The sequence below is a fragment of the Equus asinus genome, chromosome 21 (genome assembly GCF_041296235.1).
Source record: "Equus asinus isolate D_3611 breed Donkey chromosome 21, EquAss-T2T_v2, whole genome shotgun sequence".
Taxonomy (NCBI): domain Eukaryota; kingdom Metazoa; phylum Chordata; class Mammalia; order Perissodactyla; family Equidae; genus Equus; species Equus asinus.
In genome coordinates this window covers 49,383,914-49,411,535 of record NC_091810.1, presented here as the reverse complement: position 1 = coordinate 49,411,535, position 27,622 = coordinate 49,383,914, and the positions used below count along the sequence as shown (strand labels likewise).

The 27,622-nt window shown below is 39.9% G+C and overlaps 1 protein-coding gene across 2 annotated transcripts in view; it reads right to left on the bottom strand.

Moving 5' to 3' along the window:
• The window catches only part of RHOA (ras homolog family member A), a 55,694-nt gene that overhangs the window by 10,869 nt on the left and 17,203 nt on the right, over positions 1-27,622 (bottom strand). The gene's annotated exons all lie outside the window — the stretch shown is intronic.

Below are 27,622 nucleotides of genomic sequence, written 5' to 3'. Positions count from 1 at the left end.
AAATTAAAAAACAATTTCACTTACAATAGCATTAAAAAAATAAAATAGGAATAAATTTAACAAAAGAAGTACAAAACATACTTTGAAAACTACAAAACACTGTTGAGAGAAATTAAAGAAAATCTAAACAAATGGAAAGACATTCATGTTTATGGATTGAAATACAATGTTGTTAACTGGCAATATCCTCCAAATTAATCTACAGATTCAACACAATCCCTATCAAAATCCCAGGTGGCTTCGCTGCAGAAACTGACAAGCTGGTCAGAAAATTCACAAGGAAATTCAATAGACCCCAAATGGCCAAAACAATCTTGAAAAAGAACTAAGTTGCAGGACTCAGACTTCCTGATTTCAAAATTTACTACAAACCTATAGTAATCATGACAGCACTGCACTGTCATAAAGTTAGAACCCTACCTCACATCATATACAAAATTTAACTTAAGATGGATTAAAGGTCCAAATGTAAGAGCTAAAACCATGAAATTTTTAATTAAAAAAAGTGTTAAAATATACATAAATTTTACCATTTTAACAATTTTTAAGTGTACAGTTTAGTGGAATTACATATATTCACATTGTTCTGCAACCATTGCCACCACCTGTCTCCAGAACTTTTTTCACCTTCCAAAACTGAAACCCTATATTCAGTGAGCAATAACTCCACGATTCTATTTTCTGTCTCTCTGAATTTTACTACTCTAGCTACCACATGTAAGTGGAATCATACAGTATTTGTCCTTTTGTGACTTGCTTATTTCACTCCATATAATGTCTTCCAAGGTTCATCCATATTGCAGCATGTGTCAGAATTTCCTTATTTTTAAGGCTGAATAACATTCCATTGTGTATATATACATATACACCACATTTTGTTTATCCCTTCATCTGCTGATAGATATTTGGGTTCCTTCACCTTTTGGCTATTATGAATAATATATTTATCACAATATATTGTGAACAGTAGACTCATGAATATATCCATCACCAGCAACCAAAGAAAAAAATAAATCGGACTTCATAAAAATTTTAAAAACTTTTGTGCTTCAAGAGATATTATCAAGAAAATGAGGGGCTGGTCCTGTGGCCAGGTGGTTAAGTTCATGCACCCTGGTTAGGTGGCCTGGGGTTTTGCTGGTTTGGATCCTGGGCACAGACATGGCACCACTCATCAGGCCATGCCGAGGCAGCATCCCATATGGTACAACCAGAAGGTCCTACAACTAGAATATACACTATGTACTGCGGGGTTTGGGGGAGAAGACGAAGAGGAAAAAAAAAAAAAAGAAGACGACGACTGGCAACAGATGTTAGCTTAGGTGCGAATCTTTAAAAAAAAAAAAGAAAAAATGAGAAGATGACCCATAGAATAAGAGCAAATGTTGGCAAATAACATATCTGATAAGGGACTTATATCTAGAATATATAAAGAACTCTTACAACTCAACAACAAAAAAAAACAGCTTCGGGGCTGGCCCTGTGGCCGAGTGGTTAAGTTTGCGTGGTCTGCTGCAGGCGGCCCAGTGTTTCGTTGGTTCGAATCCTGGGCACGGACACGGCACTGCTCATCAAACCACGCTGAGGCAGCGTCCCACATGCCACAACTAGAAGGACCCACAACGAAGAATATACAACTATGTACCGGGGGACTTTGGGGAGAAAAAGGAAAAAAATAAAATCTTAAAAAAAACCAAAAACAGCTTAGATCACTGGTCTGGCTGAGGGTCTCTCATGAGGTTGCAATCAAGATGTTGATTTGGATCAAGAATATACACAGGACTCTAACAACTCAATAATAAAAAGACAAATAATCCAATTTAAAAACAGGGAAAAGACCTGAATAGATATGACCCAGCAATTCTACTCCTAGATATAGTCATACGCCACATAACGATGTTTTGGTCAACAATGGAAAGCATGTATGACAGTGGTCCCATGAGGTTAGTTCTACATACCTGTGTAGCCTAGCTGTGTAGTAGGCTACACCATCTAGGTTTGTGTATATACACTCTTTGATGTTCACACAATGATGAAATTGCCTAACAATGCATTTCTCAGAACACAGCTCCATCGTTAAGTGACACATGACTGTATATCCAAAGAAATGAAAACTTATGTCCACACAAAAACTGTACATGTACATTCATAGCAGCATTATTTATCATAGTCAAAAACTGGAAACAAGCCAAACATGCAACAGCTGATGAAGGGACAAAATGTGTTATATTCATACAATGGAATATTATTCAGCAATAAAGAGGGGAGAAGTACTGATACATACTACAGTATAGATTAACCTTGAAAATATTACGTATGTGAAAGAAGCTGGTTACAAAGAATCACATATTGTGTGATTCCATTTATATAAAATGTCCAGAATAGGCAAATGCAGAGACAGAAAGTAGACTGGTGGTTGCCTAGGGAAGGAAGTTGGGGGAGAAAGGAGTAGGGAATGACTACTAAGGGAATAGTGGGGTTTCTTTTTGGGATGATGAAATTTTTCCAAAATGAGTGTAAGACAGCTGCACAACTCTATGAGTATACTATAAACCAATGAATTGTATACCCATTGAAAAATGGGTGAATGTAAAGGTATGTGGATTATATTTCAAGAAAGCTGTTACCAAAAAAAAAGAAAGAAAGAAAGAAAGAAAAAGACATGCAAACCCCCTCCATTTGGCAGATTAATGGTCAACCACCCCAAATCCCACATTACCTCTTAGAACAGCACTCCAACTTTTAGCTGTACACTCTGTTGCACAGCTATATTTCTTAACTTCCATTAGGTATGCCATGTAAAAGCTCTAGCCCATGAGATGTAATCAGCAGTATCCTGTGGGATAACTTCCAGGAAGTCTTCCTTAAAGTAAAGTCACATGCCCTTCTTCATCTCCTTCCTCCTGCTTAAATCTGGAGTCAGCGCTGCTTTCTAAACAGTCATCTTGGAATGTGAGGATGAGTGCCACTCTCTATACTCTGGGGTTGGTGGAATAAAAGATAGAAGAAGCCTGGATCCTAGATGATCTTGGGAGCCAGCAACTCAGCCCCAGACTGCCTACTTCCACACTTCTTTTATGTGAATGAAAAATAAATAACTGTCTCAAAGGGGTATTTTTCAGGTCTGTTATCTAAAGTCAAACTAATCCTCAACAATACATACTCAATGACAAAACCAGATTATCTAAAAGGAATGGTTCCCAAACTGGAGCGAGTGAGACAACCCATTGGGGTATATGAAGGAAACATGTGAAACTCATTTTTTTGTTCTAGAAGACATAAGAAATTTAGCTTTAAAGTTCAATACACATAAACTCATTAGCAGACGATTCCATAATGGGAAAGGCTGACAGTGCTGCCATCATATTTGTGAATTCTCATCACAGTGTGACATACTGTAGTGGATATGTCTCTGGCTAAGTATATACACAGATATTAGAAGTTAACCAACCCACAAAACAATCTAGTGATTTTTAAAGATTTTTCTATTTTTTGCAAAAAAGCAGTAGAGTGAGGGTAATACTAAAAATGATAGCACAATAATAAGCATACAAATAAAGGGGAAATGTGTTCAATATAAATCTTTAAGCAATAGAGGCACGCAATCAAAACAGTATTGTATTGAGACCAACACTCTGGCCGCCCATTCAGCTCCTATATCAATCTTCTCCCTCCATTTTTGTTTGGAATTCCTAATGGATATGGGACCTGCCTTAAGGTCTTGCACTTGTTTCACTTGCGTTTTGTCTTCCAACTAGACTGCAGATCACTTCAGAGCAAAGAATGTATCTTTCTATAAAAGAATATATAAATTTCTTTGTAGCTTTATGCAGTTCAGAACTTTAGTGGGCATGAAGTAGGTATTAAGTAAATCCAAAAATAAAACAAAAAAATTTTTCAAATGAGAAAGGTGAGATAGATGACCTCATTTTCAGGCTCCTATGTAATAATCCAGGGCAGAGACACTAGTGGATTTACCTCTTAAAAAGTCCTTCCTCTATGTTCAGTCTGACTGCTAATATCTTGATAGGATCCATAAATCACTTTCTGTTTTTCTCATACTCTCAAATTCATGTCAAGATTTTAAATGCTTTATACATCTCCTCAGGTCTAACTTATATTGGTTTGTGCAAGTTAAACAACCAGGACCTTATGAGATGAAAACAAAATTCATTAGGAATTCCCTTTCAAGAAAAGGTTGCCATCTTTGAATAGCATCCTTCCCAGAAGGCATTCAATTCTCAAGAAATAATCTCTCTCAATCTAATGTGGCTAAAGACACACAAAATGAAAATGCCAGGGAGTAACCAAAAAGCCTCTATAAAATTTTCCTTGGGGAACATTTGGCCGAGGAAAGGTGTAAAACCATTCACCCTTTATTGGTGACAAAGACAGAAATTACAAGTGATTATGGGACAAAACGAAAATGAAAGCATACAATTTACAAGGTGATTTCCAGGATGCTGGGAGTCTGGCAATACAACCCAAGATGTTGACCATAAGTGAAAAGTACAAACATCAGAAAATAAACTTGTTATTTTTTCCTGAAATGACCCAGGACAATTTTTTACTCTAGTATCTTTCCTTTCTACTTTGCTATAATCCAGAATCTTTTCAAGTACATGGCTTGCCAGCTTGAGAAAGGAAATCAAACTGAGCTCTCTGTGCAGTTTCTCTGCCAGATGTTTGATTTTCTAGGTTCAATTCAGTCTGAGAGAGAATTCTTAGGAGCTTTAAATAGAGGTTTACTTTTCTAGTAACAGTTAAAACAGACCTATTTAAGTCACCTGTAGCCATACGTAAATGACTATATATTTCTTTTCTTTTGAGGACAATTAGCCCTGAGCTAACATCCGTGCCCATCTTCCTCTGTTTTATATGTGGGACACGTGCCACAGCATGGCTTGATGACCAGTGCGTAGGTCTGCACCTGTGATCTGAACTGGAGAACCCCATGCCGCTGAACCCCATTCCACTGAAGGGGAACATGTGAACTTAACCGCTGTGCCACTGGGCCGGCCCCTGTATATTTCTTTTTAAAGTTCTTAATTTTTTCCTCAGTCCAAAACCTTTAGTTATACTGTGCCACCCTCACAAGTTAAAACTAGCTCCCTAATGGCGCTGAAAGGGCACAGAAAATACCTACTCCAAGTTATGTTCTCTGCCATCACAAGACCAGTCTTTCCCCAAATCTCAAAAAACATAAGTTCTTCAGGGCCAGCCCGGTGGCTGAGTTGGTTAAGTTCACGTGCTCTGCTTTGGCAGCCTGGGGTTTCACTGGTTCGAATCCTGGGCGCAGACACGGCACCACTCATCAAGCCATGCTGAGGTGGCATCCCACATGCCACAACTAGAAGGATTCACAACTAAAAAATACACAACTATGTACCGGGGGACTTTGGGAGAACAAAAGGGGGAAAAAATCTATAAAAAAAATAATAATATTAAGTTCTGGCTGTGGACCAAACTTTGGCAAATTACATTAACATTACTATTAACAAAGACGACAAATATTGCAACACATTTCCCACTCATACGCAAACAGAAATGGGTGCCCAAGAAAAGCAACTGAGGGGCTACATGCAGTGTCCTATGTAATCTCACAGTTTGTACTCAGCATACAAAAGAGCAGACAGCTTACTAACTCTCAGGAGCCCACACCATAGCTGGCCAGTGCAGTAACCCTCTAGAGGAGCTGTGGGGATCTCAGCAAGCATTTCTTGAGTTCTGGCATTAGAGGAGGCACTCAGTGAATACCGGTTACTACTACCAGGGTCTCTCCCTCCTGCCCACGCCTAACCTCAGGGCCTTTAGTACCTTTCAATTCATACAGTATTGCAACCTGTGCTATCCCGTAACCCCTTTCTCTCCTCTCAGTCTACTGGCTCCCTTCTCTCAGTCCACAACGAAGTGCATGGTGCCTCAATTTTAAAACAACAAATCTTCCCGTATCCATGCTTTCCTCTTGTTACCTTCCTCTCTCTGGCCTATTTCAAAGAAAAGGTATACATTTCTGCCCCACTCGTTTAAATTCTTCCAATCTGCCTTCTGCCCAAACTTCTGCTGAAACTTTCTCAAAGTCACCAATGACCTACCTTCACAAAATCTAGTCCTCATTCTCCTTGATATTTTTTGTTGCAATTTACCTCCCTATCCTTGGACCTCCCCAGCAAAATACACTGACGTGTTAATCTGTAAGTCTTCTGTCTCCTTAGCTACAGCCTCCATACCTAATCATTCCCCCTCAACATTTTTCCCCTCACTCTCCTAATACTCTATTTATCTCTGGGGATTTCAATTCTTCAAATATCACTTCTACGCACGTGACTCCCTAATCGCTCTCTGACCCCAGTGCCCACTCTCAAACTCCTGACACAGCTCAACTCTGTGCTGTACTTGCACTTCAAATTCAACGTCTCCAGGACATCATGCCAACCTCTGTCAAATCTTCTTCTTTTCCCAGTTCCCCCAATCTTGGTGGTGAAACAAAATTATACTACTATCATACTCAATTCACTGTAGAAACCCTGAGGTTAAATGATTCTCTTACTTACTTTGTTCTTCATAGCATGACTATTGTCAAGTTCTGGGGAATTCTACCCTTCATGGGTCTCACTTCCACCACCACCATTACCCCCTTTGCATTCTCATAGCCATCAGTCCAGTTCAAGTCCTCAGTACTACCTACCTGGAAAAAAGCAAAAATTCAACTGGTCTCCTCACTTCCCTTCCATCCTGCCTGCTGCAGCCAAATTCTCTATTCCTATGCCTGGGCTTCACAGCCCATCACATCTTTGCTCAAAAGGCCCTCAGGGGTTGGCCTGGCAGCACAGCGGTTAAATGCGCACGTTCCACTTGGGCAACCCGGGGTTCGCCAGTTTGGATCCTGGGTGCGGACATGGAACCGCTTGACAAGCCATGCTGTGGCAGGCGTTCCACATATAAAGTAGAGGAAGATGCGCACGGATGTTAGCTCAGAGCCAGTCTTCCTCAGAAAAAGGAGGAGGACTGGCAACAGATGTTAGCTCAGGGCTGGTCTTCCTCAGGAAAAAAAAAAAAAAAAAAAAAAAAGGCCTTCCGAAGGTCTTTAATGCCAAAATCAGGTCAAGACATCTCACCCTTACCTTTAGGGTCCTCTAAAATTCTAACAGCAACCAATTTTCTCTTCCCATCTTGTCTCCATTTCTTACCACACTTGGTTTCATTAACTGGCTTTGCAGAACCCTTCCACCTCAGCTCAAAGCAATACGTTCTTTGAAAAATTCTTCCCTTTCCCCAGAAAATAACGTCTCATCTGTCCATCTCAAGTATTACCCTCTATTCCAAAGTGTATTTCTGGTCCTATATCTTCCACCCTCAAAAATCAGATGTTGCCTCCAGGTAGGGCTTTGGACCTTTCTTGGTCCTCATATTATACATCTCTATTCAACCACTTTTACCAGGCATCCTATTCTATATGAGAGAGGTAGCAGTTATATTTCTGTGTGCTTGACTCATACCCATTCCTGGAGTATAAATTCCTTCAGGACTGGGACCACTTCTGGTTTGGCTTGTCCCACTTAGAGCTGTATTCTCAGCTGCATTAATATGGCAAGGACATGCTGAATAAGATCCACGTGCAGAGGAACAAAAGCCCAAAGAAGAGGCATGTTTCCCAAAAATACTGATAAAAAACCTCATTCCTTGGCACTCTCTGATCAATCTTTTCTTGAAGCAATGACTGTTTTGTTTTTTTCTTTACAGGATTCAGCAGACAGGAAACTTGCAAAAAAAAAATTATACAGTAGTGAAGAATCAGAAAACTGAAATTTCAATCAAACTACCATAGGCCGAGCACAAAAATACTGAAAAAGACTTCAGTGTGAAATACTATTTGGACGTGGATATGTGCTATCCTCAGTAGAGAATTTCAATGACATTCCTTTGAAAAGCAGACTACCAAAATATGTCAACCTGAAGCCACTTTTACTTGACTTAATAGGGATCTTTTTCAAGTCTCAACATTCCAGCCTCCGCCACTTTAGGTGTGATATACTAAATGTAATATTTGCTATCTGCTTTCCAAACGCCTCCAATTTTAAGTATATACTTCCTACCATCACTGTATTGAAGTTGGGTCCTTCACATCTGAAAACACCTCTGTAAAATGCTGCCAGAAAGCCAGACAGCGCCACAGCAAAATGCCTGCTCTTAGTGGTTACTATTCATTAGGGGGACAGTATACCAAGTGTATGGGGCCCAGCCCTGGCCTTTGACTTACAAGGTCAAGAAAATTCCCTGGAAGGGAACATACGCAGTAGCAATGGCTGGCGCAACCTCTCAAAACCAACCAAAACAATGAGAAATGAAGAAGGTGACCCTGACTTGGATATGGAGGCTGCCTTCCTTCTGATGCCTTGTTCTGATAACAGACAGTTACTATTCTATAGGCAACACAAAAGTCCCACAATCCTCCTGGTATAGGCTTCACTTACAAAGTCAGTGATGACTACACCAAAAAAAAAAAAAATCAGTAAGACCTTCTAATTGTGTGTCCAGAAAGCTTGATGTTTTAACCTACGGCAATAGGGTGAACCCAATACCACCACAAGGGTGGCTATCTATGGCTGGCATTCAAAGATCTGATGGTTAAAGCAAAAAAATACAATAAAAACCCTGTTATCTGCTATTTAAGGGTTTCTATTAAAAAGCAGGAACTTTTGTTTTATTTGTCCAAGGACTCAAAACTTATCAAAGATTGGCTCTTAACTGGAACTCAGGAGGACAGGAATGGCCCTAATACTGAGGAGCACAGTGCTGGGAACAAATGACAAGAGGTCACCCTTTTGGAAACTACCACCTTCCTTCCACAAGAGGAAATAAGGGCTGTCTGGATATAAACATCCTCCCTTGAACAGCAGGGAGGACAGAAGAATATCGTTTTTGTGATGTGCCAATCCTGACTGACGTGGTCATAAGTACTCAGAGCAGTGCCCCTTTTCAGGGGGACTCCTCTGCTGGCACTGATGATGAAGCATTTTCCAAGGGATATACTTCAGTGGCCCCATCAGAGGCCTGGGCTTTTGGAGGACTATCACAGCAACCACAAGATAGATTTCACTGTCACATCTGATAGTATTGTCTACTGCTAATCAGGTTGGTTGTGGCTCCATCTCTACCTCACTCTATTACCTGACATACAACTTCTTCAAAAAACACTCTATGCTAATCATTCTTCTGGTCTTCTCACTAATAATGACACAAATGGTGTTAGAAGTTTCAGAATCAGGGGTTGGGGGTGAGCAAAATGATAAAGGGGCTCATCTGTACGATGACACATGAAAATAGACTTCTGGTGGGGGCCGGCCCGGTGGCGCAGCGGTTAAGTTCGCACGTTCCGCTGCTCGGCAGCCCGGGGTTCGCTGGTTCGGATCCCGGGTGTGGACATGGCACTGCTTGGCAGCCATGCTGTGGTAGGCGTCCCACGTATAAACTAGAGGAAGATGGGCACGGATGTTAGCTCAGAGCCAGGCTTCCTCAGCAAAAAGAGGAGGACTGGCAGTAGTTAGCTGAGGGCTAATCTTCCTCCAAAAAAAAAAACAAAAAAAAAAGAAAATAGACTTCTGGTGGCGAACATGATGTAATGTGTACAGAAGTCGAATTATAATCGTGTACACAAACCTGAGATCTATATATTGTTATAAACCAAAGTTACCTCAATTAAAAAAAGAAGTTTCAAAATCTGCTATACTACAACAGATCCTAAGAAACTGTGCGGACCCTTCGTGAGCCACAGTGACACTGGTATATCACAATGCACTTCCTATATATTTGATAGGAACTGATTTGATCCTGAACTTCCAGAAGAGAATGTAATTATCATTCATTCCATTTTACCAAAGGGGAAACAGCTTAGAGTTACTAGATTTTTCTGAGTATAAGGCCAGCATGTTGTTAAAATAATTTTCAAACTGAAAAACCATTCTAGCATAGCATACACAGTTTCCATCTGTTTTTAGAGAGGTTGCTGAAATCTAACTTGTGCAACTGGAATAGACGACAAAGGATTTACTCATTGCCAAAGAGGTCCACAAATCAATCACAGCTCGAACTCCATTAGCCTAAATTTCCACCATTAAATAGGTAAACTAGGCCAGGTCTACTCAGCAAACATATCATGGAAACCTTGTGCTCAATGACACCCAATGAAAGATATATGGGACATCTAACTGGCAGCAGGAGGCCAACAAGTGAAAAGTACGAAGCTATGTGTATATAAATACACACATACACACAAATCTGAAAAATAGCTGTATTGAAATATAATTCACCTACCATACAGTTCTGAGGATCTAATGTACAGATTATAGTTAACAATACTGTATTACACACTTGAAAGTTGCTAAAGGAGTAAATCTTAAATGTTCTCACCACAAAAAGGAAATGGTAATTATGTGATGTCATTGCATGTGTTAGCTAATGCTATGGTGGTAATCATTCTGCAATACCTAAGTGTATCAAATCAACACTTTGTACACCTTTAACTTACATAATGTTATTATCAGTATCTTAACAAAGTAAACACTTCGTTTTTAGTACATTACATTAATTTTTAGAAGTTGTGATAATGTATAACAAAATTTGCCATTCTAACAATTTTTAAGTCTACAATTGTGATACTGTGATTTATAAGAAGAAATATATATTTGGCCTTCATCCCAGTTCCTGGCACACAGCTCCTAAAATCCTTGTAATTCCCTAAGCTATAAGAGCAATGGGAGAATTTTTTGTTATAATATTTGGTCTTGGGGCCGGCCCTGAGGCTGAGTGGTTAAGTTCCTGAGCTCCACTTCGGCAACCCAAGGTTTCGCCGGTTCAGATCCTGAGCATGGACACGGTACCACTCGTCAGGCCACGCTGAGGTGGCATCCTACATGCCATAACTAAAAGGACCCACATCTAAAATATACAACTATGTACTGGGGGTATTTGGAGAGAAAAAGCAGGGAAGAAAAATTTGGTCTTTTGTCCTCAAAAAGCTCCAGTTCCTGAAATAGCTCCAGTGATCAAGGTGAAAAGAGTGCCTTGTTATTCATAACAAGCTCTTTTTAACTACACCTGAGCTTATGTTAATAAGGTGACTTTTGGAAAATCCCTAAGGGTAGGGGCTGGTTGCCAGGGGAACCAGCTATGCAATTAGAGGTTTGGAACTTTCAGCACCCCCTACCCACCTTGGGTAGAGAAGAGGGGCTGGAGGTAGAATTAATCACCAATGGCCAATGATTTAACCAATCATGCTGTGTGTCAAAGCCTCCAAAAACCCCAAAAAAGGCAAGGTTTAGAGAGCTTCCAGATTGGTGGACATGTGGAGACACTGAGAGAGCAGCACACCTAGAGAGGGCATGGAAGCTTTGTGTTCCTTCCCACATATCTTGCCCTATGCATCTGGCTGTTCCTGAGTTGTAACCTTTTATAACAAATCAGTAATCTAGTGAGTAAAATATTTTCCTGAGTTCTGTGAGCTGCTCTAGCAAATTAAGCAAACTCCAGAAGGCAGTCGTAGGAACCTAGGATTTATATCCAGTTGGTCAGAAGCACAGGAAACCTGGGCTTGCTACTGGCATCTGAAGTAGGGGGGTTGTGGGGCAGTCTTGTGGAACTGAGTGCTTAACTTGTGGGATCTGATGCTAACTTCAGGTAGATAGTGTCAGAACTGAACTGAATTGTAAGACACCAGCTAGTACTGCAGAATTGCTTGGTGTGGGAAAGCCACCCCCGCCATATTTGGTGACCAGAAGCGTCAGAAGTCAAACAGTGTTGTAGCAGAGTATTGAGAGTAGAGGAGACAAATAAGAGGTGTTTTTTCCTTTACATTAATTTAGTGGCATTAATTACATTCACACTTTTGTGCAATCATCACCACTATCTATTTTCAAAGCTTTTTCATCACTCCAAAGAGAAACTGTAACCGTTAAGTAGTAACTCCCCATTCTCCTCTCCCCTTATCCTCAGATAAACTCTAATCTACTTGCCATCTCTATGAATTTGCCTATTCTAGATATCTCACATAAATGCAATCATACATTTGTCATTTTGTTTTGGCTTATTTCACTCAGCATAATGTTTAAAGGTCATCTATGTTGTAGCAAGTATCAAACTTCATTCCTTTTTATGGCTGAATTATATTCTATTGGGTGGATATACCACATTTTGTTTGTCCAATCATCTGGTGAAGGACACACAGGGTTGCTTTCACCTTTTGGCTATTTCGATAACGCTGCAGTGAACACTAGCGTCCAAGTATCTGTTCAAGTCTCTGCTTTCAATTTCTTTGACTATACCTAAGAATGGAACTGTTGGGCAGCTCTATGTTTTGCTTTTTGAAGAACTACCAAAATGTTTCTGCACAGTAGCTGCACCATTTTACATTCCCACCAGCAATGTACAAAGGTTCCAATTACTCCACATCCTTGCCAACACTTATTTTCCTTTTTTTTTTTAAATTATAGCCATTCAAGTGGCTGTGAAGTAGTATCTCATGTGGTTTTGATTTGCATTTTCCCAGTGACTAATGATGTTGAGTATCTATTTTGACATGTTTACTAGCCATACGTATATCTTCTTTGGAGAAATGTCTATTCAAATCCATTGCCCATTTTTGATCTTTTCATTTTCTTGATGGTGTCCTTTGAAGCACAAATCTTAAATTTTGATGAAGTCCAATTTAATCTATTTTTTTTCTTGGTTGCTGATGATTTTGGCGTCACATCTAGGAAACTACTGCCAAATCTAAGGTCATGAAAAGCCTGTTCTGTCCTAAGAGTTGTATAGTTTTAAGTCTTACATTTAGGTTTTTGATCTATTTTGAGTTAATTTTTAAACACGGTATGAGATAGGGGTCCAGCTTCATTATTTTGTCATGTGGAAATCTAGTCATGCCAGCATTATTTGTTGAAGACTGTTCTTTCCCCACTGAATGGACTTGGTAATCTTGTTGAAAATCAACTGACTCTAAATGTGAGGGCTTATTTCTGGATTCTTAATTTTATTCCACAGATCTCTATGTCTGTCTTTATGCCTGTACCACACTGTCCTGATTACCGTTAGTTTGCACTAAGTTCTGAAATCAGGAGGTGTGTGTTCTCCGACTGTGTTCTATTTCAAGATTGTTTTGGCTATTCCGGGTCTCTTGGATTTCCATTTGCATTTTAGGAGCAGCTTGTCAATTTTTGCAAAGAAGCCTGCCAAGGACTGCATTGAATCTATAGAAGAATCTGTAATGTGAGGAATACTGCCAGCTTTACAATATTAAGTCTTCTGATCCATAAACACAGATATCTTTCCATTTATTTAAGTCATCTTTTGTTTTTTTGCAACCCCCTCCCCACAACTTCCTTTTTCTTCTTACTTAGACCTAGAACATAGGTATTTAGTTGAAGATGCAGAAGTTTTGTCTCCCACCATTTTGTAGAAAATAAAGAAAATGTCAGACATAGCAAACACTTAAATAATGCAGTTATAAACTTTTTACTTTACATTAACACATTTAATCCTCATAACTGCCCTAGGAGACAGAGCCCAGTATTATAATGTTGCAGATAAGGAAACTGAAGCACAGAAAGGCTAACTTGTCCAAGGTAACAAAGATAGCAAGGGGCAGAACTGGGCACTGAATTAATAAGCAATCTGTTCCAGAGTCCATATTCCTAAACATGTCACTGTCTTGCCCTTCTTCCTCTCCCCCAAATGTCAATAAGCAACCCTGCAGCTTTTAGTGTCCTCTTCTTCTTTGCTTACCCAGGCAAACCTTGGTGATATCGTGAAAGATCCAATTAATTAATATGTAACTTAGGGTAATTGATTACTCTGAATTATTTCTCCTTAACTGAGTTTTTGATGTATTTGATCAAAAGTCTTGTGGCTTTAAAAACCATGTTATATTTATTTCACATTTTCCCCAGTTTGTTTTCTAGCCTTTTATGATTTTTTTGCACAGATTCTTTTTAGAATGTCATTTACATACCAGAGGAAGATAGAGTTGCCAAATGTCAAGTATGTCTGAGTTGCTATGAAGTCATCAACTTTGTCCTAGTGTCTTAAGTCTGTTTACTCTCACTGGGTGACAAATGATGTCAAGAAAGGGTTGTGGCTTTCTGAACTTCAGGAAGCTCTGCTACAGTAAGACTGATAAGTGGTGGCCAGCCCTTTTCACACTTCTTTTTACAAGCCTAATGATTCCCTGTGGTGACTACAGCCTATTTGCACTCCTGCTTGTCTTAACTAGTTGCACACTGTGGGAGTGGTCTGTCCATTAAAACATTTCTCAGCAGTTAGAATGGCTACTGCCCGAGCTTGGGCAGGTGAACTACAACCACACATTAACATTCAGTCCTCTCCATTTCACGTAGCAGTCTTTGGTGATTTCCTCATGTTTGTGTGACCATAATGTTGACTCACATTTGTCTGAATAACTTCCTGAAGCCTTTCTGGAGCTGCTCTCTGAAGCTGTTCATTTAGCCTAGAGTTTAGTATGCAACGTTCTAGAGCCTTCCTAGATTAAATTGGATTGGAAATTAAAAAGAACTGCTCACTGGACCAAAAGCAAATATTGATTCAATGTCCTATATTTTTAATCCTGTAGTCATTAGTTTTCAATTAACAAAGTAATTCTATTAAAACAAATACCTAAAATATCAAATATCTTTAAGAATTTCTTTGCTAGTCAGTGGTTCTCAATGTGATCCCCAGACTAGTGGTATCAGCATCACCTGAGAACTTGACAGAAATGCACATTCTCAGCCCCCACCAGACTTTACTGAATCAGAATTCTGGGGGGTGGGTCCATTAATCTGGGTTTAAACAAGCCCTCCAGGTGATTCTGATATGCATGCAAAACTTTGAGAACCTCCGATTTTGTTAATGTGTAGCTTTACTACAGGGGTAAAATGAAGCACCCAACTACCAGGTACCCAGGGATAATTTTTAGTGAGTCTTGGAATTTCTCCAAAATCTCTTTATCTGCTTTAGTGATAGTCTGCCCTACTCTGCTATTCTTTGGCATCTATTATAAAATCTCAATTTAAATCTTAGTATGTTTCATAGGTATCTTATTTCCCCCATTGGACTGAACTTCTTAGTTCAAAGTAATCCTTTCTCACAAAAGCAGCTTTCTAAAATTGCCAATAAATACAGGAAAAGGTGCTCAACACCATTACTCATCAGAGACACGCAAATTAAAGTCACGATGAGATATCAATACACACCCAGCAGCCTGGCAAAAGTTTTAAGTGTTGCTGGATGAGAAACAACTGGAACTTGCATTTACTGCTGGTGGAAGTGTACGATTACTCTGCTAAACCGTTTAGCAGTGTGTACTAAAGCAGAACATTCTCTTAGGTATAAACCCACAGAAATGTTTACGAAATAAGTATACCAAACACATGTACAAGATTTGTCACAGCAGTATTCCTAATAGGCAGAAATAATCATCAGTCAAGAGTTGAGTACATATATGCATTGAGTTGTATACAAAGAGTAGAATACTACACAGCAAGGAAAGTAAAGCAACCTGTACTTGAAGGATCTCTGAAAGAGTGTTAAACCAAATAAGGCAGGCCCAAACAAAGTTCAAAATCCAGCAAAGAAATTTAAAGCCAGGTAAAATCAATCCATAGTTAAAGAAATAAGACTAGTCCAGGAGTGCTTAGGAGGAAGGAGACACAGGGGAGCTTTTGGGATGCTGGCTGTGTTGTGTCTTGATCTTCGTAGTGGTTACACAGATGGCTCACTTTGTGAAATTCATTGAGCTGTGCATGAAAATTTTCTTGTTTATCCAAAAAATTAACTCCTGGGGTATTAGTTCTTTTAACACTTCTTTCCGCATGCTTTGTATCATGGTTTTCTTTATTGCTTTCCCTCTGATATTTTAAGACCTGTTGAGAGTTTAGTCTTTGTTCCTTTTTTTTTTTGTATCCCCCCTCCACCTTTTTGCATGCATAGACTATTTAAGTTGGGCGACTGAGGAGTAGCCAAGGAAGGTTCATCTCTCATGCAGTAAAAATGTACTGGGTATTTATTTGGATTCTATAGGCTCTTCTAAAATGCAAATGGGGGCCAGCCCCATGGTGCTGTGGTTAAGTTCAGCACACTCGGCTCCGGTGGCCCAGGTTCACAGGTTCAGATCCCAGGCGCAGACCTACACTACTCATCAGCCATGCTGTGGCAGCAACCCACATATAAAGTGGAGGAAGACTGGCAGAGATATTAGTTCAGAGCTAATCTTCCTTGGCAAAAAAATTAAAATAAATAATAAAATGCAAATACAGCTGAAAGAGTTGAACTTGTCATTTACACTTCATGTGTATATATATATATATATATGTATTTTTTTTTTTTTTTGAGTAAGATTAGCCCTGAGCTAACATCTGCTGCCAATCCTCCTCTTTTTCCTGAGGAAGATTGTCCCTGAGCTAACATCCATGCCCATCTTCCTCTACTTTATATGTGGGACGCCTGCCACAGCATGGCTTGCCAAGTGGTGCCATGTCCGTACCCAGGATCCGAACCGGCGAATCCTGGGCCACCGAAGTGGAACATGCGAACCTAACCACTGTACCACCGGGCCGGCCTCATACACTTTACATATTATTATTACACTCTATTGGTTTTCCTCACACGTCACTGAGAGAATCACTCAAGGAATCAAAATTTGTATTAGAGAATTGATTTGGGGATAAAAGGACACTTTTAGAAAGGCCAGAATAGGTGCTGTCTGGTGGTTTGTTTTCATTCCATCTAAGAATACAACTTTTCCCTTCTGTAAATAGGTTCTCACTTCACTGATATAAAGTAAAACCTTTCAGGGGCTGGCCCACTGGCGTAGTGGCTAAATTCACATGCTCTGCTTTGGTGGCCCAGGGTTCATAAGTTTGGATCCTGGGTGTGGACCTGGCACTGCTCATCAAGCCAAGCTTTGGTGGCATTCCACATAAAATAGAGTAAGATTGGCACAGATGTTAGCTCAGCAACAATCTTTCTCAAGCAAAATGAGGAAGATAGGCAACAGATGTTAGCTCAGGGACAATCCCCCTCAAAGAAAAATAAAACAATAGGGGCCGTCCCCGTGGCCAAGTGGTTAAGTTCACACGCTCCACTTCAGTGGCCCACAGTTTCACTGGTTCGGATCCTGGGCACAGACATGGCACCACTCGTCAGGCCACGCTGAGGCGGCGTCCCACATGCCACAACTAGAAGGACTCACAACTAAAACATACAACTATGAACTGGGGGTATTTGGGGAGAAAAAGCAGAAGAAAAAAAAGGACTGGTGGGGTCGGGTCAGTGGCGCAGCAGTTCAGTGCACACATTCCGCTTCGGCGGCGCAGGGTTCGCCAGTTTGGATCCTGGGTGCAGACATGGCACCGCTTGGCAAGCCATGCTGTGGTAGGAGTCCCACATATAAAGTAGAGGAAGATGGGCATGGCTGTTAGCTCAGGGCCAGTCTTCCTCAGCAAAAAGAGGAGGATTGGCAGCAGTCAGCTCAGGGCTAATCTTCCTAAAAAAAAAAAAAGATTGGCAACAGTTGTTAGCTCAGGTGCCAATCTTTAAAAAAAATAAATAAGTAAATAAAATAAAACTTTTCAGGATTAGGAAAAAGGAAGTAGTTTATATTCAGGGTTCAGCATTACTCCATTTTTGTGATCAAACGGAAATTTCACAAATGATTTGGTAAAGCAAAAGAGCTCTGGAATAGCCTAAATTATCTGGATGGAACTAGGTTAAATAAAGTTTTAGCAGATCAGTATAAGAGTTGAGGACAACACTCAAAAGCTTACAGATCAGCTTATAATGGCTGAAAGTAACCATTTTTGAAGACAGCCTCCACCATAAATGACATCATTGGGACAGACATGGTTGGCAGACCCTAACTTTGAGGCTACTAATGGAACCTGAACCATGAGCTAAAGCTCTTCATATCTCAGAAGTGCCTTCTTTGCCTGTGTTGAGATCAGGGTTCTTTGGCTTACTGCTGGGCTTGAGCAGAATGCATGTACCTGAGATAATACTGGGCATCACACCTGGGATCAGCTGCCACCATATCTGGGCTCCCACCAGAAGACTGAAAAATTCTAGCTTGTGGCTTGAGTATAAGCTGATATCTTGCTGGCACTTTGATGACTGCCTATGGAATTTTTCAGAAAAAAAGTTGGAATACTGGACCCTGGACTAGATGTCCTTGCAATAAGACATTATGCTACTTTATTTCAGGAGAACTCATGTAGATTGTGCCCTGAAATGAATTTCAGGAAAGCCATTTTTCTGCCTAAAGGCTACTAATAATATTGAACAACTGTTGCCAAATTAGTTTCCCAGCACCCTTCAACAGCTGTTGGCATTTGTAGATAGAGGTGGTTTGAGTTGCAGGTTTTCTCTTTATAACTGGATTCTTCCAGACCTTAACTTGGGCCAGGTATAGGTCATTACTCTTAGGGCTTACCTGTTTAGAGCACTGTCACAATAATTCTATAAGGTACCCGGAGGTAAAGCTTGTCAGTTCAACCAGGGTCCCTAATGTTTTGAGGTTAAAGTTACAATAGCAGAATTTTGTTAGGTGAATAATTTCATTTGAAAGAAATCTGGATTAGTTACCAAAGCAAGCAGAGTTTGAATTGATTACAGTTTCAAATTTTATATCTGATTCGAGTCAACTTCTTTAAATTTGTGAATCTGTCATTAAGATCCAAAGCTTTATAAAAGTTTATGTAACATTAGGGAAGATGGAGGAATAGGAAGCTCCAGGAATCTTTCCTTTCACTGAAAACACAAATGAGGTAGCAGAAACTATGTAAAGCAACCATTTCAGAACTCTGGAGTCTAGTAAGAACCCTTGCAGTGTCCAAGGGTGGAGCCTGATGAAGAGACTGATGAATTTCAGCTTTGCAGCAGGAGCTGTCACCAACCCCACACCCTAGATCAATTTAAAAAAATTACAAAACACACAGACTGGGCCCTGCGGCTGAGTGGTTAAGGTCATGCACTCCACTTCAGCAGCCCAGGGTTTCGCCGGTTCAGATCCCGGGCGTGGACATGGCACCACTCATCAGGCCATGCTGAGGCAGCATCCCACATGCCACAACTAGAAGGACCCACAACTAAAAATATACAACTATGTACCCGGGGGCTTTGGGGAAAAAAAGGAAAAATAAAATCTTAAAAAAAAATTACAAAACACAAAAAATACAAAGAAATGGGAGAAATGGTCCATTCATAGCAGGGGAGAAAAAGGAATATGACAAAAAACAGCCCTGAGGAAGCCCAGACATTGTAACTATTAGCCAAAAGATTAAATTGTCTTAAATGTTTAAAAGAGCTAAAGGAAACCATGAACAAAGAACTAAAAGGAAAACAGGAAAATGATGTCTAAATAAAATGAGAATATCAATAAAGACAGAGACATCATTAAAAAAGGAGTCAAACAAATTCAGGAGCTGAAAAGTACATCTGAAAAGAAAAACTCACTAGTTGGGGCTGACCCCGTGGCCGAGTGGTTAAGTTCACGCGCTCCGCTGCAGGCGGCCCAGTGTTTCGTTGGTTCGAATCCTGGGCGTGGACATGGCACTGCTCATCAAACCACACTGAGGCAGTGTCCCACATGCCACAACTAGAAAGGACCCACAGCGAAGAATATACAACTGTGTACCGGGGGGCTTTGGGGAGAAAAAGGAAAAAAAAAATCTTTAAAAAAAAAAAAAAAGAAAAACTCACTAGAGGGGTTCAAAATATATTTGAGCAAGCAGAAGGAAACCTCAGTGAACTCAAAGACAACTGAAATTATCCAGCCAAGGAGCAGAAAGAAAAATGAACATAAAGCCTGAGGAATCTGTGAGACACTGAAGCATACCAACATCTGTATCATAAGAATCTCAAAAAGAGAAGACAGAGAAAGGGGCAGAAAAAAATATTTGAAGAAATAATGGCCAAAAACTTCCCAAATCTGGTGAAAGACAGGAATATACACATCCAAGAAGCTCAATGAACTCTAAGCAGGATAAACTCAAAGAGATCCACACCAATACACACTATCATCAAACCACAGAAACTGAAAGACAAAGAATTTTGGAAGCAGCAAGAGAGAAAGGACTCATCACATACAAGGGATCCTCAATAAGATTAACAACAGATTTCTCATCAGAAACCACGAAGGCCAGAAGGCAGTGGGATGACATATATAAAGTCTTGAAAGAAAAAAAGGTGCCAACTAAGAATTCTGTATCTGGCAAACTATCTTTCAAGAAGGAAGGTTAGGGGCCAGCCCGGTGGCACAGTGGTTAAGTTCACAAGTTCTGCTTTGGCGGCCTGGGGTTTGCTGGTTCAGATCCTGGGTGCAGATCTATGCACTGCTTGTCAACTCATGCTGTGGCAGGCATCCCACATATAAAGTAGAGGAAGATGGGCACAGATGTCAGCTGAGGAGGATTGACAGTAGTTAGCTCAGGGCTAATCTTCCTCAAAACAACAACAACAACAACAAAAAGACTGAAATCATACAAAGTATCTTTTCTGATCACAATGGAATGAAATCAGTAACAGAAAGAAAACCAGAAATTCATGAATATGTGGAAATTAAACAACAGACTCTTAACCAATGAATTAAAGAAGAAATCACAAGAAAAAATTAAAAATACCTTGAGATAAATGAAAATACAACATAAAATTTATGGGATATAGTGAAAGCAGTGAGGGAAACTGATAGCTGTAAATGCATACATTAAAAAAGAAGAAATCCAGTAAGATGGCTATTATTTAAAAAACAACAACAAGTGTTGGCTAGGGTGTGGAGAAATTGGAACCCTTGTGCATTGCGGATGCAAGTGAAAACCCTAAAGAATCTAAAAAAATTGTTAGGGACAATAAATCAATGCAGCAAAGCTTCAGGATATAAAATCAACATATAAAAGCAATTGTAATTCCATACACTTGCAATAACTTGAAAAGGAAGTTTTAAAAACTTCTATTTAAATAGCATCTAAAAAAATAAAACACTTAGAAATAAATTTAACCAAGAAGGCCAAAGACTTATACACTGAAAACTACTACAAAAAAAAAACTGTTAAAGAAATTAAAGACACAAAAGAAAAGATACCCCATGTTCACGGATTGGAAAACAAGAATTGGGGCTGCCCTGGTGGCACAGTGGTTAAGTTCAGCACATTCCACTGCTTCAGCGGCTCAGGGTTCACCAGTGTGGATCACAGACCTAGCACCACTTATTAAGCCATGCTGTGGTAGGTGTCCCACATATAAAACAGAGGAAGATGAGCACAGATGTTAGCTCAGGGTAAGCATTCCTCAGAAAGAAGAGGAGGATTGGCAGCAGTTAGCTCAGGGCTAATCTTCCTCCAAAAAAGGGGAGAAAAATTAAGCATCATGAAGATCACAATACTATACAAAGTGATCTACAGAATAAATGCAATCCCTATCAAAATGCCAACAATGTTTTTTGCAGAGACAGAAAAATATCTCAAAATTCATATGGATCTCAAGAGACCCTGAGTAGCCAAACAATCTTAAAAAAGAAAAATGAAGTTAGAGGACTTCCTAATTGGAAAACTTACTACAAAGTTACAGAAGCAAATCAAAACAGTGTGGTACTGGTATACAGACAGACACAGACAAGTGGAATAGGACAGAGAGACCAGAAATAAACCTTTACATATATGGTCAATTGATTTTTTGACAAGGGGCCAAGATCATTCTATGTGGAAAGGAGTCTTTTCAATAAACAGTGCTGGGGAGACTGGATATTCACATAGAAAAGAATTTAGATTCTTCCCTTGTACAATAAACAAAATTCACTCAAAATGGATAAAAGACCTAAACCTCAGAGGAAAACTAAAAAACCTTAAAATATTGGGGGAGAAACTTCTTGTCATTGGATTTAGCAATGATTTCTTGGATACAATGTGACAAGCAAAGTCAATAAAAGAAAAAGCAAACTGGACTTCATCAAAATTAAAAACTTTTGTGTTTCAAAGGACACCATCAAGCAAGTGAAAAGACACCCCACAGAATGGGAGGAAATATTTGCAAATCATGTAGCTGATAAGGGATTAATATGGAGGAATATACAGAGAACTCCTAAAACTCAACAACAACAAAAGAAACAACCCAATTCAAAAATGAGCAAAGGGGGCCAGCCTGGTGGTGAAGCAGTTAAGTGTACACGGTCCACTTCAGCAGCCCAGGGTTCGCCGGTTCGGATCCCGGGTGCGGACATGGCACTGCCTGGCAAGCCATGCTGTGGTAGGCATCCCAGATATAAAGTCAAGGAAGATGGGCACGGATGTTAACTCAGGGCCAGTCTTCCTCAGCAAAAAAAGGAGGATTGGCAGCAGATGTTAGGTCAGGGCTAATCTTCCTCAAAAAAAAAATGAGCAAAGGACTTGAATAGACATCTCTCCAAAGAAGATATACAAATGACCAATAAGCACATGAAAAGATGATCAACATCGCTAATTAGAGAAATGCAAATCAGAACTACAATGAAATACCACCTGACACCCATTAGGATGGCTACCATGAAAAACACAGAAAACACGTGCTGTCAGGAATGTAAAATGGTACAGCTACTGTGGAAAACAGTATGGAGGCTCCTCAAAAAAATTAAAAATAGGGGCCGGCCCAGTGGCGGAGCAGTTAAGTGCGCACATTCTGCTTCTGGCGGCCGGGGGTCCGCCAGTTCGGATCCCGGGTGCAGACATGGCACCACTTGGCAAGCGATGCTGTGGTAGGCGTCCCACATATAAAATGGAGGAAGATGGGCACGGATGTTAGCTCAGGGCCAGCCTTCCTCAGCAAAAAGAGGAGGATTGGCAGCAGTTAGCTCAGGGCTAATCTTCCTCGAAAAAAAAAAATTAAAAATAGAATTACATATGACCCAGAATTCCACTTCTGGGTATGCACCTCAAAGAATTGAAAGCAGGGTCTCAAAGAGATATTTGTACACTCATGTTTATAGCAGCATTATTCACAATAGCTAAAATGTGGAAGCAATTCAAGTGTCCATCAATCAATGAATGGATAAGCAAAATGTGGTATATACACAAAATGGAATATTATTTAGTTTTAAAAAGTAAGGAAATTCTGCAATATGCTACAAAATGGATAAATCTTGAGGATATTATGCTAAGTGAAAAAAAAAAGCCAGTCACAAGAAGACAAATACTGTATAATTTTACTGATAAGAGGCACTTAGAGTAGTCGCAATCATAAAGACAGAAAGTAGAATGGTGGTTGTTTGGTTTGTCGGGAAGGGAGAATGGGGAGTTGTTTAATAAGCAGACCGCTTCAGATTTACAAGATGAAGAGAGTTACAGGGATGGATGGTGGTGAAGGTTGCACAACAATGTGAATGTACTTAACAGCACTGAACTGTATGCTTAAAAATGGCTAAGATGGTAAATTTTGTTACGTGTATTTTAACTCAACAAAAAAAGAAAGTGATTAGTAGGCCCAAGTCTGCGCAGATTTAGAAGACAGAAGCAAATAAGTTTTACAAAAGAAAAGGAGGCTTCCCCTCTGCCTTCCCCTGTAGGCAGCTGCCTACAGGCCTGCCAGCATAATCCACAGGCCATGAGAGGCAATCAGCCTGCCATGTCGGGATTTAGTCCAGATCTCATCTGAAATGCTAGTCAGTTTGAAACAGTGAACATGTAACAAGAAAATATAGATGGAACAAAATTTGGACTGGAAAAACATATGTTCTAATCCTGGGCTCAAGATTCCAAGGAAAACTTACAAATTTTAATGGTGGCACTAGAGAAACTAAATAAAACTCTTTCAGGAAAGGTTAAAAGGAGTAATGGTTATTAATATGAAAGAAGAGAAAAATCAAAGGAGAAAATGAGGAATCAAAATGAAAAACATACTTAATGAAGAACAGTGAAGAAGTCACCTAATGGTTCTTCAAAGAGCCCAGAGTGATAAATGCAGCTAACAAGTTGTTGCAAATAATGTTGTCATTTGGGATTTTAAAAAGCATAGCTTAGGGGCCGGCCCCCAGGCTGAGTGGTTAAGTTCAGGCACTCTGACTTGGCGGCCCAAGGTTTCACCGGTTCGAATCCTGGGTGCGGACATGACACTGCTCATCAGGCCATGCTGAGGCGGCATCCCACATGCCACAACTAGAAGGACTCACAACTAAAAATAAACAACTATGTACCGGGGGGCTTTGGGAGAAAAAGGAAAAATAAAATCTTTAAAAAATAATAAAAATTTAAAAAAGAATTAGCTTTAAAAAAATAGCTTAATTACAGTTTATCTGAACAAAGACAAGTAGAAAACCGCTGAAATTCAGGCACTGCAGGATTCATGAGACATTTCAATGACAGAATATATCAAGCACCTACTATAGGTTTATACACCAACCATTAATAAGTACATAACTGCCTACAAAGTTGGTTTTACAAAGCAATTAAGCTAATGTAACAAACAAGAACTTCACCTAGAGTTAGGTAAGAAGGATGGTGGGAGAGAAAAATCAGCTCAAGGATCAAAGTTTAGAAATTTAAGCCGGGAGCACAAAGCCACCCACAAGCAGACACCTTCTGGGTTTCAAGGACTGCACAGCAGAAGCAATATTTTCCAACAACATTTTCTGAAATTTTTAAAGGTCATCTCCAAGTCTCCAGGTAAAGATTCCAATTCACTCTAGACTTATTCTATTATCACCTGCACCACAACACAATTTTGTAAAAAGTAAAAGCATATTTGGTCCTAAACACATCTTCCTTTTGCCTAGGAAGCCTCATCTCTTGTATATTTCACAAATATTTACCTTTCAAGATGACAAAAGTCACTTCTTCCCTGATCTCCTCTTCCATTTCCTTTTCCCTCTCACACAACCTCCTTTATAAATATCTTCGCCATCTATTTATCATTCCTATTTAAACAAGACTCCCTCTACTAGACTGAAAGCTAATTTAGGGCTAGGATAGTTTCATCCACCTTTATATCAACCAATACCAAGCCAAGCAAGTAGTGCCAGACACAAGTAGGCTCTCCACCTGTGTTTGCTGAATGAATGAACAAAAGCCACTGCATAATTTACCAGTGGCTGCTACATACAGAAATAAAATTTTAACTTCAATCCACCTTTCAAAGAAAGCACTTGGGAAGCTCTCCTCAACACCCTTAAGTAAGACTTTCCTCATATCTAAATTATTTGTAAGCAGGAAGGAAGCCGAAGACTTCAACGATAGTTATAAACTGGAATATAAAAATAGTGAAAAAATATATTCAGGGGAGCAGTCATTGGTTGAAACATGATCACAAGAGACAGAATGTCTGGGTCACATTCACTTCCAAAGCTGGTACTGTTACAGTTTCACTGACCAACATAGCAGCCACTAGTCACATATGACTATTTTAATTTTTTAATTAATATTTTAATTAATTTAAATTTTAAAATTCACTTCCTTGGTCACACTGGCCATGTTTCAAATGCTCAGCAACCACATGTGACTATTATATTGGACAGAGAGAAATAGAACACATCCATCATCACAGAAAGTCTACTGGACATGGCTATTCTAAGCAATTCTCCCATGGCTATCTGGCAGACAAAGGATTCTCATTCAATGTTCTGGTTTTTTGCATGCTACGAGGATCTGCCAAAGAAGTCATACCCATAATTTCATATTATAGATTTTTCTACAAAATATTTAAAGATAAACATTTAAAGATCATTTAAAGATAAATTCTGGCAGGCACTCCTATCCATCCCTTATGCTTCCTCCACAGTTAGTCACTCTTCCACCCACTACTTCAGTACAATGGTGATCACCTTGATAGGTCCAGTGGCCTTGTCTCAAGTCTATCTCCTTTACACTTGATCAGTCTAACACAAACCAAGGGTTTTCTATGGGCCATTCCTTGTTCTAGGTGCAGCCTTATCTGGAAGACACTTAGAGAAAACAAAACATTCTAATTAAGGGCTGTAACAGAAGCTCACCCTCTCTGGGATGAACAGAGAGAAAAAGCAAGCAATTCTGCCAGAGGGCTTCAGAGAAGGTAATATCTAACCTAGACCTAGAACAATGAGGACAAGTCCTCTGGGAGGAGTTGAGAAAAGTGGTGGTGGCTCAGGAATACTTTCTTCTTTCTTCTTTTTTTCAAGGAAGATTAGCCCCAAGCTAACATTTGCTGCCAATCCTCCTCTTTTTGCTGAGGAAGACTGGCCCTGAGCTAACATCCATGCCCATCTTCCTCTATTTTTATATGTGGGATGCCTGCCACAGCATGGCTTGACAAGAATTGCATAGGTCTGCAGCCGGGATCTGAACTGGTGAACCCGGGGCTGCCAAAGCAGAATGTGAGAACTTAACCACTGAGCCACTGGGCAAGCCCCACTCAGGAATACTTTCTATGTGAAGGAACAGCCTGAGCAAATGACCTCAATGACCTTAAATACAAGAATTCAGAGAGGAGACTGTTGGAAAGTGAGAGTGGAGAGATAAGTGATGGTTAGACTGGAGGATCTGGTATGTCATACAGAGTAACCTGTACTCTACTGTGTAAGCAAGGGAAAGCCAATGGAATGGCATGATCAGATCTGTGATTTACAAAGAAAGCCTTGGCAGTACCATGAGAGACGGCTGGGTAGTGAACTGAACAGGGATGAGAAGACCATGGTGACGGCTGGGAAGTGAACTGAACAGGGATGAGAAGACCATGGTGAGGGCATGAGAGTGCCCAGGAGGAGAGAGAAACCTAGTGGAAGGGTGAGGTAGAATAAGCACAATCTAAGAGGCTTTTTCCTAATGCTACACATATTTTTCCCCAGCCAGCTGAAAAAGATTAGTGCCCAGGTAAGTTGTTATTACAGGTAAAAATAGCAAAAATAGCAAAAAATAGCAAAAAAAAAAAAAAAAAAGGTGTGGAATGGGGACAGGCAGTGATCTATCTATCCACAGAGACTGCTAGCAACATGAAAAAGGTGGGCATGAAGGAGCCAGAAGAGAACAGTCAGAAAGCTATGGTGAGAAACAGCACCAAGAGAAAGGAAGGCCATTTCAAGGAAAGGGTCCATATTACATGACTAGAAAAAGGGCACAAGTACAGCAATCAGAAGGTCTCCAGCAAAACAGGGGAAAATCCTTTCAGTTGGCCATGGGGTAGGAGTGGCAGATTGAAGAGAGGAGGGCATTGAGGTAGGTTGTGTAAAATGTTCTTTCATGAAGTTAGGCAATAAATGTTACATATGGATGAACCTTGAAAATTTTATAAGAAGCCAGTCACAAAAGACCAAATACTATATGGTTCCCTTCATATGAAATGTCCAGGATAGGCAAATCTACAGAGATGGAAAGATTAGTGGCTGCCTAAGGCTGGGGGTGGTGATGGGGAGATTGGGAGACGACAGCTACAGGAGTTTCTTTTTGGGGTGATAAAAATGTAAAACTGACTGTACAGCTCTGTGAATACACTAAAATCCACTGAACTGTACACTTTAAACGGGTGAATTGTATGTTATGTAAATTACATCTCAATAAAACTGTTACCAGTAAAAGTTTTTTAATTAAAAAAAGAGAGGGGGCTGGCCCCCTGGCCAAGTGGTTAAGTTCACATGCTCTGCTTCGGTGGC